We start from the raw sequence: 16,519 nt of genomic DNA, 5'->3' as shown, positions 1-16,519 counted from the left end.
ACACATCTTCCTTTTCCTATGAGCCAACCCAGACGAAGGAGTTACGGGTAACCCCTTCCTCTCGGCCCAACCGGTGCCCAGAACCCAGAGGCGGCGCCTTCCCGCAGCAGCTGGCCGAGCTCCAAGCTGCCGCGCCCGGGCGGGATCAGGTCGGGGGCCGCTCAAAGGAGACGCGCGGCCGGCTCCTCCCCCCTGGAGGCGGGGCCAGCGGGGCGGGGGCGGAGGAAGTGGGGCGGCTCCTGGGCTGTGCCCCCGCCCCCGCCGCGTCCCGGCGGCTCCCTGCGCGTGCGAGCAGCGGCGGCGGCGGCAGCGGGGCCTGCGCAGGTGAGGGGCGCGCGGCGGACCCTCGGCAACCCCCGGGACGCGGCCTCGGGCAGGTGAGGGCGATGCGGGGCTCACCTGGCTGCGCGTGCTGGCGGGGGACCGGGTCGCTGCTGGCTCTCTCCTGCCCGGGATGGGGAAGGGAGGGTGGGGTGTCCTCTCCCAACGCAACCGGGGAGTTGGGGAACCTGAGCGCCCGGGACGAGGATTCAGTGGAGCTGCTACCCCTGAGCTACGGGTTCAGGAGTCAGAAAGGGGTGCCGAGGAGCGGAGCGCTGGAGGGCGCACCGCAGGAGGGCAGCCTGCCCCGGGATTTCTTTGCATTTTAAAGGACACACGTTCGGTCTCCGTGGGGCGCAGCGGACTTAGTCACCGTCACCGCCACCGCCACCTCCGGGACCCTTGCAGAGGTCAGTCCCTCCTGTGGGTGGGATTGGATGCGCTCCCTCCTTGGAGACGCGGAGAGGCCACTTTGGTTCCTTGCGCAGACATTCGCTCAGCCCCCGAGAGCAGAAAGCCTTGTGATAATTGTGTGGTTGGACTGTCTCGTCGCATTAAAAACAAAAAAGACAGTGATGGTGGTGGTGAATTCGAGAGGCAATTGCTTCCGCAATTAGTTCCTCAGCGCTTCGTCCATTTGTTAAACAAATGGTGAGGTGATGGCTTTTAAAAACGGTCAGGTTTCCAGGCCGTGGATTAGAATGTCTGGGCGAATTTCTGCGCGGTGTGTGAGGCTTTCGCCCACGTCCAGGTGCTTACCCGAGTCTGCCCTAGACGTTGTCAGCAGCGGGCACTTCGAGTTACGAAACCGCCTCTCGGAGGACCTGGGAACTTCAGAAAACCTGCTTCACCGACACACCGAACCGCAAACAGGTCTATGGATCGTGACTTACACTAGCATTCACTTGTTGCTTGGGTCAGCAGCACTTCAATTTAACTAATACTTGTACGTCTGTTAACGCAGGGGACCTCTAGGAGAGAAAGGCTGGCGTGCGGTTTGGAAGGACAGGTGTGGACACAAAGGGGGAATTTTGGGGCACTCGTTTAGAAAGAGAGCGGTGACCCATTGTCTTTGCGGCATCTCTTTAATCTCTGCTGATAAGCATTTTAAATGCAGGGAAAATGAAATTCTTTGGAGTATGTTTGTCATCAGTCTGGTCTCTCACCCAAAGTGGCAAAGATTTTCCAAACCATCCTGAAATAGGGTTATTAAGAATCAACTCTGTGCCAGGCAGCATGCTAGTCACTTTATCTTGTTGCATAAAATATGCAAAGTATAGATTACTCCCTCTGTACAGATGAGAAACCGAGGCAGGGAGGAATCCAGGAATTCGTTCTGGTGAACCTGGAACTGAGTGTGGATATTTCTGAGTGGGGAATCCTTGCTTTTTCACTAATCCATGGTACTGTGAGAAGGAAATTTGGCAGTCTTAATGGAAATAAGAATTCAAGTTTATATTCGTAAAACAGTCCACGTCCCAAGAGTTAAAATGACCATCGTGATTAAAACAAGTATTGTTTTCATTCTCCTTTTGTGGTTAAACTAAGACTACTAACCTGGGACAAGAAGATGAAAAGCTCTTTTAATAATGTAAAATTTATTATGTGTCTTCTTTAACATGTTTTGAAGGACCGAATATATCAGAGTTGGGCAAATTGGCAAAACTTTATAGGTATTCCTTGCAAATCACACATTGAAGTAACAGCTAATTTTCATATTATTCATATGCTTTAATATATTTCAGCTTGATTTCTTTCTGTAGCTTCCAGGTAGATAGAGGCCACTGCTGTCCCCTGGAAAGGACTTTGTGTGCATAAATCTATAATCATGTGTGGATATATCTAATGTTTATTTTAAAAGATACATCTGTTTTTTCTTAAATCTGTCTCTAGAAGTGTAGAGTACTTACTGCAGTGTGCTTATTTAGGAAGGAATCCTAAAATTCCAGTTTAGCCTTTTGAGTAAATGATCAGTAACAACTCAACTGTGGTTTCTTTAAGTGCCTGTAAACCACACAAATGATTTTCAAATTAAAATTAGTATATTCTATAGCATGGGAATGAAAATAGTACTTAGAATTTTAAATAATATTTCCTGACAGAGGGAGCACTGGCTTTCTTAAAACCTTCCTTATAATTGTTGGTAATTACACACAGAAATTGAGGGGTTTCGTACTGAAATTATCTTCAGGTGTTGAGGGAAGTGTTTTTGTTTGTTTGTTTATTTGTTTGTTTGTTTTTCTGGGTTTTCTTGGGAAGAAAAGCTTTTGCCTGAGTTGGGAGGATCAGGTAGGACATTCTGCCTGGATGGAGCTTCACACATTTGTTTTCCTTCTATCCTCATTTGACAGAGAAATAGGTGAGACACAAACTTCTCCCTAAAAAGCATTTGAAATCCTGCCTAGCAGGTGTTTATGAAAGTGTGCTTGGCTTGGTTAAGATGCTGTAATGAAGGGGCAGGGTGGGTGATGATTTAGAGAAATTCACAGAAAAGCCAAAGGGCCATGGAGCAGTGTATGCACGAGGTGTGAAACGGGCAGAGTTTGTGAGACCTGAAAGGTAAACCGTATGGGAATCCTCATTAAGAAAAAACAATACAAAATTAGTATGGATGTGAGTGCTTGTTTAGAATGGAAAACGAAATTACACCCATTAGCTAGAAATTGCTGTCTCCTTCTGCTGAAATCTTTTTTGGGCAATTTACCAGAAATGCTTACATAAAAATGCTTCCTGCTTGCAAACCTCTCCCTGAGAAGACTCAGCGTCTCCCAGCAGCCTGCAGCTCTCTCAGGGGTCTATGCCAGGGGGAGGCCGGAAGCTGACACGCCACTACCTGCAAAGAGTGAGAGGGACAGTTGTGGATGGAGGCAAAGGACCGATGGTCCACTGAGCAGAGAAGCTGCTGGCTGGGGTGGGAGGGGCCCTGGGCTCCCGGGGTCTCAGGGCACTTCCTGTCCAGCCAGCAGTTCTGAGAGGAAGGCCCCTGAGCTGGTTTCTTAAGACCTTCCAGTTCAGTTTGGTTGGTTCTCCAGGGATGCCTTTGGCCACTGGCTCTCACAGCTTTCATCCTGTGTCACCTGCGCTGAGTAAGGCCAGGTTTTGATGGCCAGGGAGCTCCCAGTCTCTAGGAGCTGATTTCACTGAGGACGGTACAGTGTTGTTGGTGTCAGCACAGAGGTCTGGAGAGCTCCTGATGCTCGAGCTGAGTTTGGGATGATTGGTGGAGTTACTGAGGTGGAGGAGTCCAGGAAGGGCCTTCCTGGTCTATGGAGGGCCATAGAAAACCCTGGGGGTTTGGACCCACACCTTGGCCTCCACCCGATGCAGGGAGGCCCCTTAGCATGTCTCCACATGTCCTTCCAGGCCAGCAGCACCCGTACACCTGAAATTCACTTGCTGCCAATGTCTGTTCTCAGGCCCCATCCCGGGTCCCCTGAATCAGTTCTGTGTCTATAGCCCAGCAATCTGTGTTTTTAGAAGCCTTTCAGATGATTCCGGTGCCTGCTAAAGTCTGAGAACCATTGCTTTTAGTGTTTAAGAGAACTGCTAGGACCTAGAATCCCCTGGAAGATGAACAGCGTGGGGTGGGTACTAACACTAAGATAGCATTATTGTGATAGAATTTATGCTACTATCAGTGGCATTTGTGGAACACTCAGATTGTGCCAGGCATTGTGCTAAGAAATATGAACTCTTTTCATCATCAAGTTGTCACTGAAATAAAATGCACAACCTAAAAGTTTAGAGTTCTGTTTCATTTTGAGGACTTTCTGAGGACTTGAGGTCTGGAGGCAGCCTGTCAGATCTAAGAGACTGTTCCATCCAGGCAAGGGAGAAGCCAGGATGTATATATAGGAGTGTTTTTCAACATAGACCAAGTAATCAGAACATCAAAAGATTACCTTTAATTAAATAAAACCAGATCTCTCAAGTTAAGGAATTTAGTGCTTTTCTACGTATGGAAAGGTGCAAAAGTCTGGGCTCATTGAAATCATTCCTTTGATATGCACCTAGCTACCTAGGGCCAGTGTCCTTTTCTTTCCCATCCTGATTCCCTCTGGGTGCACCGCTGAGGCTGCCTGCTTGTCTGCATCCTGAACTGAGGGCATCCTGAGATCCCTCCCATCACTGTAGGGGGTGGTGACAGCTGCTGACGACTTGATGGCCACAGCATCCTTTGTTTACTGATAGGGCTGGCAACATTTTTTCATTCACAAAATCAACCCTCAGAGAGAGAGAGAGAGAGCGCGCTATTATCCCTCTATTTAAGAGCAGGAAAACTAAGGCACAGAGAGACCAGGGTGTTGCCCCAGGTCACACAGTTGGAAAGCAGGTCAGCCCGGATTCAAGTGCAGGCAGCGTGGTTCCATCCCCTGCCTTCCTTCTCATCTGGTCTGGAGGAGTTTTTGTGTTGGCTTCGGGGGAGAGGTCTGAAAGGCAGGCCTGGGACTGCTTGGAATTGCCCTGTTTGCTGATCACTTGGTGGGTCAGAAGTTTTTCTTTAGGGACAGAATGCCAGATGAGAGAGAAAGAATGTTATTGTCATTCACTCCTCATGCAAATTGGGAAGGTTTCATAAGCAAATGGACATGATTGTGTGTATATGATTAGGTAGAGTGGGGTATGGCTCTCCCAGGCAGGATACTGGGCTCTTACGGATTTCCCCGTAGGTGATGGTGGGAGGTGGCCTCGTTTGGGAATGCTGGGATTTTACCTCTCCTAAAGGCCAGCCCCACCCCCGCCCAGGCCACAGAGGACTTGACAGTGACAGTGTGTTTGTTCATGATGTCCCAGAAGATATCTACAAGAGCTGGGCTTTGCACTTTCATAGTTTTTTTTTTCTTTCTGAAGAAAAACTGTTCTCCACGATCGTATACGCTTTATCAGGAAATACCTCCATCATGTCAGGCAGCCTGAAAAGAATACGTAGCTATAGATATGAGTACTGGTCTGAGTGTGTTTTGTGATGGTTTGCCTTTGGGTGTGAGCCTCAGATTACTAAGCCTTTACTTCTCTGCCAGAGACAAATGTTTAGACAAACATCCATTTGAGTTTATGGCAGGCCATAGAATGTAATTCTCAGAGCAGTGGCTGTCTCACTCATGCCTTCATTCATTCATATGGTCACTTTTTGCCTGCCTAGTTGGCTAAGCCTTAACATTAGGCAGTGGAAGGAAATTCAGTGGTGACCAGCCAGATGTGATCTCTACAGACCAGTAGGGAAAAACTTGCTCTGTGATGGTATGGGTGAACAGAATTAGATGCCCTAATACCCTGCAGTGAGTTGGCGAGAGAGGAGTTAAGTTACCCTCGTTCAGGAGTGAGGTTGTGTAGGGCTTGGTTTAAGGCAGCATAGGGAAGCAGAGGTGTGGAAGGATTTGCGAGATCTCTGGGAGATGGCAGAGGTGAGCAGGTGGACGTGGGTGGTGGGGAGACAGACAGCTCAGGCTGACATTTGTGCCCTGGGCCCCTAGCTTGTCACCAGGGACACAAGTCAGGACTAGAGCAGACTTTTCTAGAGAATAATCATGAGTTTCTTGGATGGCTGTGAGTTTAAAATGTGTGGATGAATTCAGGGTAGAGAGTTGGGTAGACTGATGGAATCCTCTAGCTGATACAACAGCTGAATAATTCAGCAGATAGAGTAATATTGGGAATTGAATAATGCTGGTTTCCAAGGATAATGGTGAGTGCGAAGCGGGTCACGGAGGAAATGTGGACGTGTCTCCTGGCTGTTAGGCAGGGGAGCAGCGCACTCCGGTCCCCTTGATGTGTGCAATGAAAGAGGTTGGCTTCCATGCATTCTTTAGAGGGTGGAGGTGAATCCTCCACTCCCTTCTGGCCTTCAGCGTGTGTGATAACCTGAGCTCTGGCCGGTGGGAGGAGGCCTTCAGTGTGGAAGAACCGGCCTGGCGGGAGAGAGCCAGGGGGCTTGTAGAAAGCTGCTTTTCAGAATCAGAGCCCATCTAATTGTCACCACTGAAAGGCTTACCATCTTTCCTCTTAGTTTGTTATTAAAAACACTCGTTTATCATTTACATGTATCATGTGTATCGTAAATGAATCGTATCCTGTGTAGATTGGCGTATACATACACAAGTATGCGTACACATATACATACTCGTACATATATGTAGATCACGTAGCTTGGCCAAGGCTGTTTTGTAGCTGCTACTGATATCGATGTTACAAGATTCATTTTTGTGTAGAAGATGGAGGTTTTCTTAAGTGCTCAGAGTTAAGCTGAAGGCTTGTTTAAAACATCTGTTAAGAGTGTAGCTGAAATAAATATTTGTTCTTTTAGCTAGACGCTATTAATTGAGCGTGTGTTATGCATGCATGCTGCGTGCTCGAGTTTTCCTTGTGAATAAAGCACAGAGCTCCCTGCCCTCTTAGAGCTTTAGCTTAAAAGGCAGGTCAGACAGCTTAGCAAGTGAGTACAATGAGGTAAGCTGTTAGTTAAGGATGAGGCACAGGGGCCTGTGGGAGCCAAGCAGTGAAGGGATGGCCTCCTGAGGCCGGGCTGACAAAGCTTAGCAGTCAGGATGGGCCTGAGTTAGCCACCGTCTCTGGGCAGGCACATCGGCCTGGAGGAAGATTTGGAGAGAACAGAGAGGTTGTTTTGAGAAATTGATGGATGGATGCTTTTGAAGAACTGAAAGTTTAGGATAGCCTGCTTTGTTCATTAACTGTCAGCTGATGAAAGAGAATATTCATGGGAGATCTGCGAACTGCTCAGAAGAATCCAAAAGAAAGTACCAAACATATCTGTGTGACGGTGGCCATGGTTAGATCCAAGATGCAGCTGAGGTGACAACGCAAAAAAATTCAAAAAACCCAACACAGCCAAAACCCCCCAAACCCCCTAAACCCAAACCAAACCAGAAACAAATAAAAGTAACGATTGTGTGATGCTTTTATTTTTGGGGGTGTGGGGGAGGACTGTTTTCAGCTTTGTGAATGTTGGGGTTTAGTCTGAGAACTTAGGTAGTATACCAGAAAAGGACGTTCTGTTACCTGAGCAATCACCAACATTATTGCTGTGAGTCTTGCCTATTGTGAAATATTACATGTAAAGCTATCAAGTGAGCTTGGCTTCCTGGGTCTGTGGTCTGGACGTGCCCTCTGGGGTCAGCTCTTCTACCTCCCGATGTCCTTTCGTGGGTGAGCTGGGGCCCGGAGATGCTGCAGCCGCTGACGGTCACATGTTGGTAACAACGTCCCCACCGGGGAAATGTGTCTGTTGCTCTTTGTCCTATAGTTTCTCGTCTGCTGCGGCACCAGGCCCTGTAATTAACTCTCCATCCTCCCTGACGCTTTACCTTCACGGGGCCCGCTCCCCTTTCCCCGTATCTCCTCTTTGGTATGTTTGTCTTGCACTTTCTTCCGACGTGGCTGAGTGTTTTGCATCTTGTAGGAATCCTTGGCCGGAGTTGCCTTCTGCATTTCAGGCCTGTCCAAAGCAAGCGGACGTTCTCTGACATTTTTGTCACTCTCTTTACTCTCATGTGAGCTGGCACGGAGACACTTCGCTCTAGCCAGGCGTGAGAAAGAAGGTTCTCAGGAAGTTTCCCGTGTTAGTACGTGAACCAGAAGACCCAGCAGCACTGGAAGGGGGCGCGATGAATGGTTTTTAACTGTCATGAGCGATTTGTGTGACACGCATACAAAGGTTTGCGCACATAGGCGTGGCCGTGGTCATTAACAACAGATTCAGACTCGGTTGCTTTATTAACCACTTCCTTTCCAGCTTCCAGCCTTGTGCATTTTCTAGCTTTATCATCAGGAACTCAAAATCTTGAATCACTAATTGATTGCTTCTTTTTGGGGTTCAATTGCCAATATGTGCCTTTTCATTAATAGTGTTTTTTTTTTTTTTTTTTTTTTTGCCTTAGTGGAGGAAGTTTTTGGCTTTTCCTAGTTTCCAGGACACACAGATTCAGCTGTAATATATTTTGCTCGGTGTGTCAGCTCCCTGCTACTGCTCCCCAGCTTCTGCCAGGCGGTGGCGTTACCTTAATTACTTGAGTCCCATCAGGGACCCTCCTAGGTAGGGGTTATGTCCCTTTTATAGAGGAAATCAGAGACTCAGAGCAGTACAGGGTCACCCAGTGGGACGGAGTTTTACTTCTTTTCCCTGCTGTTCCACTCCCAGTCAGTGCTGCTTCAAGCACTCCGCTCTGCCTTGTTTCCCAGTGAAGTTGTTTAACCACGAGACTAGAGAATCTTCAAGACCTGCCCCAAATAAGATGCTGGGATGTCTCTGTATCCTATGATTGGAAGCAGTGACTCTGCATTCCCAGGGTGAAGGCAGAGTTGAGGCCTTTCACCACAGAAGTGGCTTTAATGGGAGTTCGAGATTTGTATCTACTGACAGGTATATAGAGAATAGATAAACAAGTTTATACTGGATAGCACAGGGAAATATATACAAGATCTTGTAGTAGCTCACGGTAAAAGAGAATATGAAAATGAATATATGCATATTCGTGTATGACTGAAAAATTGGGCTGGACACCAGAAATTGACACAACATTGTAAACTGACTATAACGCAATGAAATTTTAAAAAAGAAAAAAAAATCTGTGTCAGGGAAGCTCTGGAGTCCTGCTAAACCATCTCGTAGGGATGGACCTGGCATGGTCTTGATAAATAATCACCTGAGAGCAGTTTCCTGCCCAACAATTGTGCATACGTGAAGCTGGGCATTCTGTAAAGATCTCTCTCCTTCATCTGACCTAAGTGATGCATAAAACATGTAACTGTTGTGATAGATTTGTGGAGCAAAGCAAGCAGTCACTTCCATCTAAACACCACTTGTGGTTCGTGAATGTTCACATAAGAACTCCCTCACAGTGTTTTTATGTTTTAAAATTGATGTGAGCTTTTAAATACATACAGATGTTGACATTTCGAAACCCAGATAAAATCCCTGTGGTGCTGTTGATCGAATCTAGGTGCTTTTTTTTTTTTGTCATTCATTCATTTCTAAGTGTTGGGACCATTTATCCAATGGGATTTTTTCCCGTGAGCCTGATACTCTGTTTGATGTGGAGAAGCTGGAGTTACTTCTGCTGGCCATTCTACTTATCCCCATGGAGGCTTCTGACATGCCTCCTTGGAGCCCTCCTTCAGTCCAGAGCTAGAGGCTGTGGCCTCGTAGGACGTGACAGCAGGTGGTGAAGCTGATGTGGCGGAGGTGGGGAGCAGGAGGATGTCAGGAAAGCCCCCGAGCACCCTGCCAGCTGATGTCCCACGCACAGCCTCCTGTGCTTCTGCCTTCATCCCAGCAAGAAGCCGTGCATACACAGAGTGACAAGCTGATGTTTTCCTTAAACTGTTTCTTTCATGTAAATTGCGCTGACCAGTTCTGGATGTCTTGTCATTGTGATTTTGGTGGCTTTTCTGGTTTGCAGTAACATCCTGAATCTCCCCAGTTCAAAAACCAGCCCCTGCCTTGAAATGTTTTTTTGCTAGTGGCTGTGAGTCAGAGCCAACCGACTTAGTACTTGTGAAGTGTTAGTTTTATTGTTGCTTTTAACGTTGTGTGATACAGTGTGGTGTGAAATGGTGCAGAGCAAACCCCTTTGACATACGCACATGTATTTATACTATGTTGCTATGTGCTGGCGTGTGAATGTGTGAATGTGTGTATTTTTTTTCTGGAAGTGAGCACTAGAAACTTACTAGTGGTTTCTTTATGGAGAGGGTCTAGTCTGGGCTGAGTCACTTTTCATTGCGTGTCTCTCTGCACAATTACAATTTCCTCAAGGCTTATCTTGAAAAAATACTGCCAGGGTTGATTGGATGGTAAGATAACAGGCCTTTTTTTTTTTTTTTTATTGTTATTGCCTTTAAAATGTCATTTCCAAAAAGTCATCCTTGAACATGAGACTATTAAAAAAAAATACTTTGAATTTGTTTAACATCTTAAAGCTTTTAAAAAAGTCTTTGGTATTTATTATCAGATTTTACCAGCCAAACATCTGCTCTGTTTGAGATCTGGAAACACTACACTTAGTGCTACAGAGCATGGCAGTGGAAATGATTAAGGAGAGAAAAGTTTCCAAGGTTCTGTCCACTCCATGAGCCTTGCTGGAGGCCACCTCGGATGAAGTAGATGTGGGCTGGGACCACTTAAGAAACTCCACTCCAGGGAGCTGGCTATGGAGACCTGCCCTACGGCCCCCTTAACTCACCGTTATCCAGTTACTGGGAAGAGCCAGGGTTTGGGATTCAGCCAGACGTGGGCTCACACATCAGTTCTGCCATTTTGTACGACCTCGTTGTCTCCAAAGCTTGGGTTCATTATTTATGAAGTGGAAGATGAAAATACTTACCTTGGGGTGCAGTGAATTTAGTAATGACCCCTGCAGAGTGCCTTGTGCAGAAGAAGTCCTTCATAGACTCCTGTTATTCAAGGGAAAGAGGGAGTCTGGCTACGTGGTAATAAGGAAGCCTACAGAGGTTTGGGTAAGTGAGTGCCCACAGCGTTCTGGAAGCTTTCCCCCGGGGACCACACACCTCTGCACTGACGTTTTTGTCCAACCTTGTCTTCAAACCAGCATAAGACTAAGACGGGGTAGGACAGGAGGCCTGATTAGGAGCTGGTATTAATTTACAATATTTCGAAAAGGAACCTGAGACACATTTTAGGAGCAGTAAAATTGATCAAATTCTGTTCTTTCACCCCACTTGAGGCCATTTTTTTATTTTTAAAAATTTTCTCGATTTTTCACCCCTTAACAGCATCACTGGGGATTGAACCCAGGACCTTGTTCACGCTGAGCACGCACTCTAACACTGAGCTATACCCCCCACTCACAAAGCCATTCTTTTTAGAGATGAGACACCACCCCTTCTTAAAAAAAAAAAAAAAACAACTAGATTTTTGCTTTCACTTTTAAGGTGTTTTTCCCTTTTGCATTTTTAAGTGAGTCCTGAGGTCAGGGTGGATATTGGATGTGCGCGCATCCTATTGATCGTGCTGGATTTAGCGTTTTCTTGGTGATTACAGTATAATTTGCTGAAAGCCTGGCCACTCCCGGGAGAAACCTGACAATGTGTCCTAAATACACGTGGATGAAAGAGTACCTTGGAAGGCTGTCTTTGGGAGGTGACAGCTAATCAATGGCTTTATTGGGTTCATAGGCCTAGATTTCTGATTGCCCCCCCCCAAAACAAAGAAAAGACAGGAAAGAAAAAAGAATCGATTCGCTATGATTTCCTGTTTATATGAGGCAATAGAGAAAAGAGAAGTTTCCAAAAGCTTATCTCCTTGGACAGCCAAGCTCCATCTTTGTGAAAAGATTATCAGTGATACCCTCTTGGGAGCAGAGAGGATTTTCGAGGCAGGTGAGTTCTGCTTAGGCTGAGAGGGGAGGGAAAATGTGATGGGAGTCTGGAAGGATGGCCAGAAGGTGCCCCTCAAAGGCCTGCGGGGGTCACCAGGAGAGACCTGCGCTGTTCATCTCTGTTCCTTTTGCAGTGTGTGGCCTCCTGGAACTTGGCTGAAGGACACTTGGCCATGCTGCATGCTTTAGGACTGGATACTGTGAAGCAGATAAGTGACAGAGACTGAGGGGCCAAGTGGCATAAAGATCAGGAACACGGAGTTAGGCTGCTGGGTCTGAATCTTGGTTCTGCTACATGGTAACTGTGTGACCCTGAGCAAGTTACTTAAGCTTTCTGTGCCTCAGTTTACCCATCAGTGCAGGAGGCTTCTAATAGTAACTACCGTATAGGGTTATAAGGACTAAATGACTGTATACTTAAAGCAGTTGGTACGTGACGTCTGACGCACCTAAAGCCTCTTGTAAGGAGTTGCTGCAGGAGCTGCTGCTGTTGGGGTTTTTGTAACATTGATGGCGGGGAGGCTTCTTTGAGCTTTGATGAACTCCAAGGTGTCCTGTTTGCCCATCTTAACAGAACCTCATGATGGCTTCATACTTAAAAGTCATTTGCAGTGTTTTAGCTCAGTGGGAAGATTTGCTTTGGAATATTCTGATCACCCCAAGCCTTTTTCCTAGCTGATGTTCTGGTAAAAGAGTTGGAAAGTGCATGAGTTGAGAGACTATAGAAAATTAGGGGGCGATGGGTGGAGCTCAGTGGTAGAGCGCATGCTTAGCGTGCATGAGGTTCAGTACCTCCATTAATAAAAAGAAAATTAGGAGAGTTCATTTGGGAATGATCAGTTTAAGCTGCTAGAGGTTAGTGCCCACTTCACAGAGCTGACACTGGCCCTGATGGAATCAGAGTGGTGGGGAGAAAAAAATCGATGTAACCTTTTAAAAAGATGATGGTTTTAATATCGATAATAGTGTTCTTTACCTTTTCATTTGAGAGCTGCTGCTATAGTGGAATGCTTTATAAATACTAATGTGTGCTGACTACATTCTGATAGTGAGTAATCCCTTTGGGTATTTTGAGACAAAAAGTTCTGTGATCCGGGCAAATGGCAGTCTGATGTACAACAGAGAGGTTTAGAAAGACATCCTTCAAATAAAGCATATTTCACATGTGTGTAGGAAATATCCACTCATCTGTATTTTATAAACCTTAACTCACAGGCAAGGAAAGGCTTGGTGTATGTGTGTATGTGTATATGTAAGTGATTAATTTTAATTCATTTACAGTGTTTTCCTCATTTGATTCAGACATTTGGATCAGATCAAATCAGAACATTTGATTCAGACATTTGGAGGTGATCAAGTGCACATAAATCAGCTCCCCATGAATACATCTCGGAGGCCTCACCCATTGTCTGCACTTGGTCCTGATGTGCTCCGGGATCCCAGAAGCATCTGAGATGACTGAGATCTGAATGTTGATGGGAAGAGAGAAAGGGGCCTGGGATTGTGGGCTTTTGCAGTCACACCCAGTTCTAGGATCTTCTACTTCCTGGTTGAGACTTTCAGGGATGAGTTATGTGGGCTTCATCCTGGAGTTCAAGGCCTTCTTTGTCAACTTATCGACTGTGGTTTTGTAAAGCTGGTAAGAGGAGTGGATCATTCCATTATGAAATGAAGGGAGAAGCCAGAGGGGAGGTGCAGGTGGATAAAACACGCTCCATCCTCTTCATGGTGGCCCCCTGTGTTAGGACGAGTGATTGTTACTGATTTAATGCTCTGGATACGATGTGTAAAACTGCTCACACACCTTAGCACGGAGCAACAAATACATTGCCCAACATAATTCGATTAATAATTAAGCATTTATTGAAGACCTTACTAATTGTGAGACTTTTCAGGTGGATGGAGTCTACTGGTCTCCAGGCAGCCTTGGAGTTCTGGAACATATCCTGTCATGATAGAAATAGAAGGACTTGCCCCCTGAGTTCATTCCTCCCTTTATTCATTCCATCACAACTGAACTGCCATGTGCCAAGTATGTATTGTTCTAAGTGCTGAAGATACAGATGTGGACTAGGCAGATACGTGACCAAAAAAATGAGGACTTAATTATTGTGGGGGGTGGGGGCTGGATTAGGGAGACCAAGAAACCAGTGAGCTCATTTTGGTCATCAAGGCCATGCTGAATGTCAGGGGTGACAAGAGATTATGGTGCAGAAATGCACCTTCATACCAGAGGGAGAGGGTCGGGGTTGGGGTTAGGGTTAGGGTTAGGGGTTAGGGGTTAGGGGTTAGGGTTGGGGTTGGGGTTAGGGTTAGGGTTAGGGTTAGGGTCAGCATCAGCCTTGCTAAGGAAGTGATGCTTGATCTGGGATCTGAAAGAGCCAGGTGTTTGATCTGTGGGGAAAACAGATTATATCACAACCCTGAACCGAAAGAACAGACTCTCTTGACTTTCACCCTAAACGTTTGCCACACCCATTTTCTCCTTGCTCTGGGGCTGCAGCATTCTCCTTCATTCAGGCATTGCTGTTAGACCTGGTAAAACTGAGCATTCTGGAAATGTTGGTGTCTCCCAGGCCAGATCTCTGCTGTGGGTTGGAGAGCCTTCCTAATCGATTGACCTTTGCACCTAACCAGACTCTTCTGTGTTTGTTTTCTGATTACCCTGGCTGGTTAGTTGAGAGCCCAGAGAAGCTTTAAGTTTTCCCTTCGTGCCTAATACACACGTGATTTCACCTGATGCTTTTAGCTTTCTTTAAATGACATACCAGCCCGTCATTCTCCCACTTGAGGTCAAGGTTCTTCCCCTTTGTGTTAAGACACCTGCTGAAAGTTAGAACTTCCTCTTTTTTTTTCAGTCTGACTCTTTTCAACTATGGATTATTTTCAGCCTTTTTCTGAAGTTTGAATTGTTTTGTGTATTTGTGGAAAACAAATGAAAGTAGCCAATGAGGCTTTGCGAAGTTTCAAGTGTCCGGATCAAGAACCGTTTCCCGTCAGGGAACTCACTCAGTGGTATAAATCCTGCCACCGTGGCTTGAGCGGGTTCTCTGTATTTCTTGTTGATTAACTCTAAGTACAGAGCAGTACCATCTGGCCTCTTCACAACAGGAGGGGATGGTTATACAGAATTACAACCTTATAGGAGAGCAGACATTTACTAAATAAAATATTAACCCCAAACTTAGATGCTAATCAAGCCCTGTGCTGTGTAGATCGATGCTCATTCAGGCTCTTCTGTCTCTGGAAACTTCTGTTCTGCACAGAGACAATAAAGATGAAAACACTTTATTGCAAATCAGTAGGAATTACAGCAATCTAATAATAAGACAAAATAAGTAGGTATCTGTCCTGAGTCCCCGGCACTTCTGTAACCGTGTCAGTGAGGTGACAGCCTTCATTTTTAAGGATTTATTTTTTAAAATATTAAATTCTGAAACTGTATAGATGGACTTTTCCATGTTGGCTGTTAGACCAGAGCTGATTAGCCATGTCACGTTTTGAGTTGCCAAGGCCTCTTGAGTGGCTTGCTCTGAGGAAAGCCGTAGAGTACTCGTGGTCCTTCCACAGGACCCGCATTTCTGATATTAGTCCGAGACAGTGATGGCACACAGCAGGCACAAAGCCACAGCTCCTCCTCCGAAGCCCATGGCAGGTATGCATGCTGATGACGTCTTGTTTCCAACCGAGCCACAGCGTCCTTTGCAATAACAGCTCTTTCGGGAGCTGCCATCAGTTGACCTGAGCTGGCCATCAGGGACCTAGTGGTTATCTTGGATTGAACTTGCCTTTCCATTTGGGGGAAAGTGCACACACACACACACAATCACTGCACACATTGTTTGATTATTTTTTACTTGATTTTATTTTTTTAAAGATTTTTTACAATTTATTTATTTATTTTTGAGGGCTGGGGGGAGGTCACTAGGTCTGTTTATTTACTTTTAAATGGAGGCACTGGGGATTGAACCCAGGACCTCGTGCATGCTAAGCATGTGCTCTGCCATTTGAGCTATATACCCTCCCCCCTGCTTTTATTTTTTAATGTGTATTTATTACACAGACAGCATTATGTCCATTCTAAAGAGAATACGAATTAAAAATTTAGAAAAAAGGAAATATTCTCTGCTTGAAAAACCAGCCATTGACAGTCTGTATTTCTTTCTGGTCTGGTCCATATTTATACATCAGTTTATAGAGCTGTAAACACAGGTTAGGTACAATTTCGTAGTTTGTGTGTTTTTCAATTGAAAATGATGTCATAAATCACTTTCCAGGTGGCTGCATAGCATCAGAGAATTAATGGCATTAATGAGGATGAGCAGCTCATATTTCTGTTCATGATATGTGTGTATCTCTACACGCACATCACTAAAATAATATGTGTTCGATGCTAAATTTCCTAGGCTTGTAGTACATTTATAATTTACATTAACTTGCCTGTCACCCTGTGCAGACTGTGTGAGATATTCTGTTCTTCACCTTTGATCAGGGGGGTCATTTAAAATTCATGTGGTGAACTTATACAGGGAGTTAGCAGGGAAGGCTATGAACCATGTGTTTGTGTATAGATTGTCTTTAATATACTCTTAAAAACACATTAAGGCAAATTACTGGGCTCTCCAAAGAGCTAACACTGTGGAATAACCTTGAAAAACAAATTTATCTGTGTGAATTTATACCCCTCTGTGGGGACTGAAAGTTTGTGTATTTTTCCTCTTTGTAGCTCAGGGAGGGTCTTCGCATCTCAGTTGTATCAAATGCTGTGAGCTCTGCAAGGTGAGATCACTCAGAGAACAATCATAAAATTAAGAGAGAAGGGGCCTGAAGCAATACATTTGATT

General features: G+C 45.6%; 1 protein-coding gene across 3 annotated transcripts in view; it reads left to right on the top strand.

The window, feature by feature from the left end:
* The first annotated feature begins 239 nt into the window (after positions 1 to 239).
* Positions 240 to 16,519, top strand: part of MCTP2 (multiple C2 and transmembrane domain containing 2) — a 195,426-nt gene continuing 179,146 nt past the window's right edge. For 2 of the 3 annotated variants that reach the window (XM_074354330.1, XM_074354328.1), the window contains exon 1: positions 240 to 377. The gene's annotated coding sequence lies outside the window, so the exon portion shown is untranslated. The remainder of the gene's footprint in view (positions 378 to 16,519) is intronic. The other variant, XM_074354329.1, reaches the window with a different exon arrangement.

Source organism: Camelus bactrianus, chromosome 27 (assembly GCF_048773025.1).
Source record: "Camelus bactrianus isolate YW-2024 breed Bactrian camel chromosome 27, ASM4877302v1, whole genome shotgun sequence".
Lineage (NCBI taxonomy): Eukaryota > Metazoa > Chordata > Mammalia > Artiodactyla > Camelidae > Camelus > Camelus bactrianus.
This window is presented reverse-complemented; position numbering and strand designations above follow the sequence as displayed.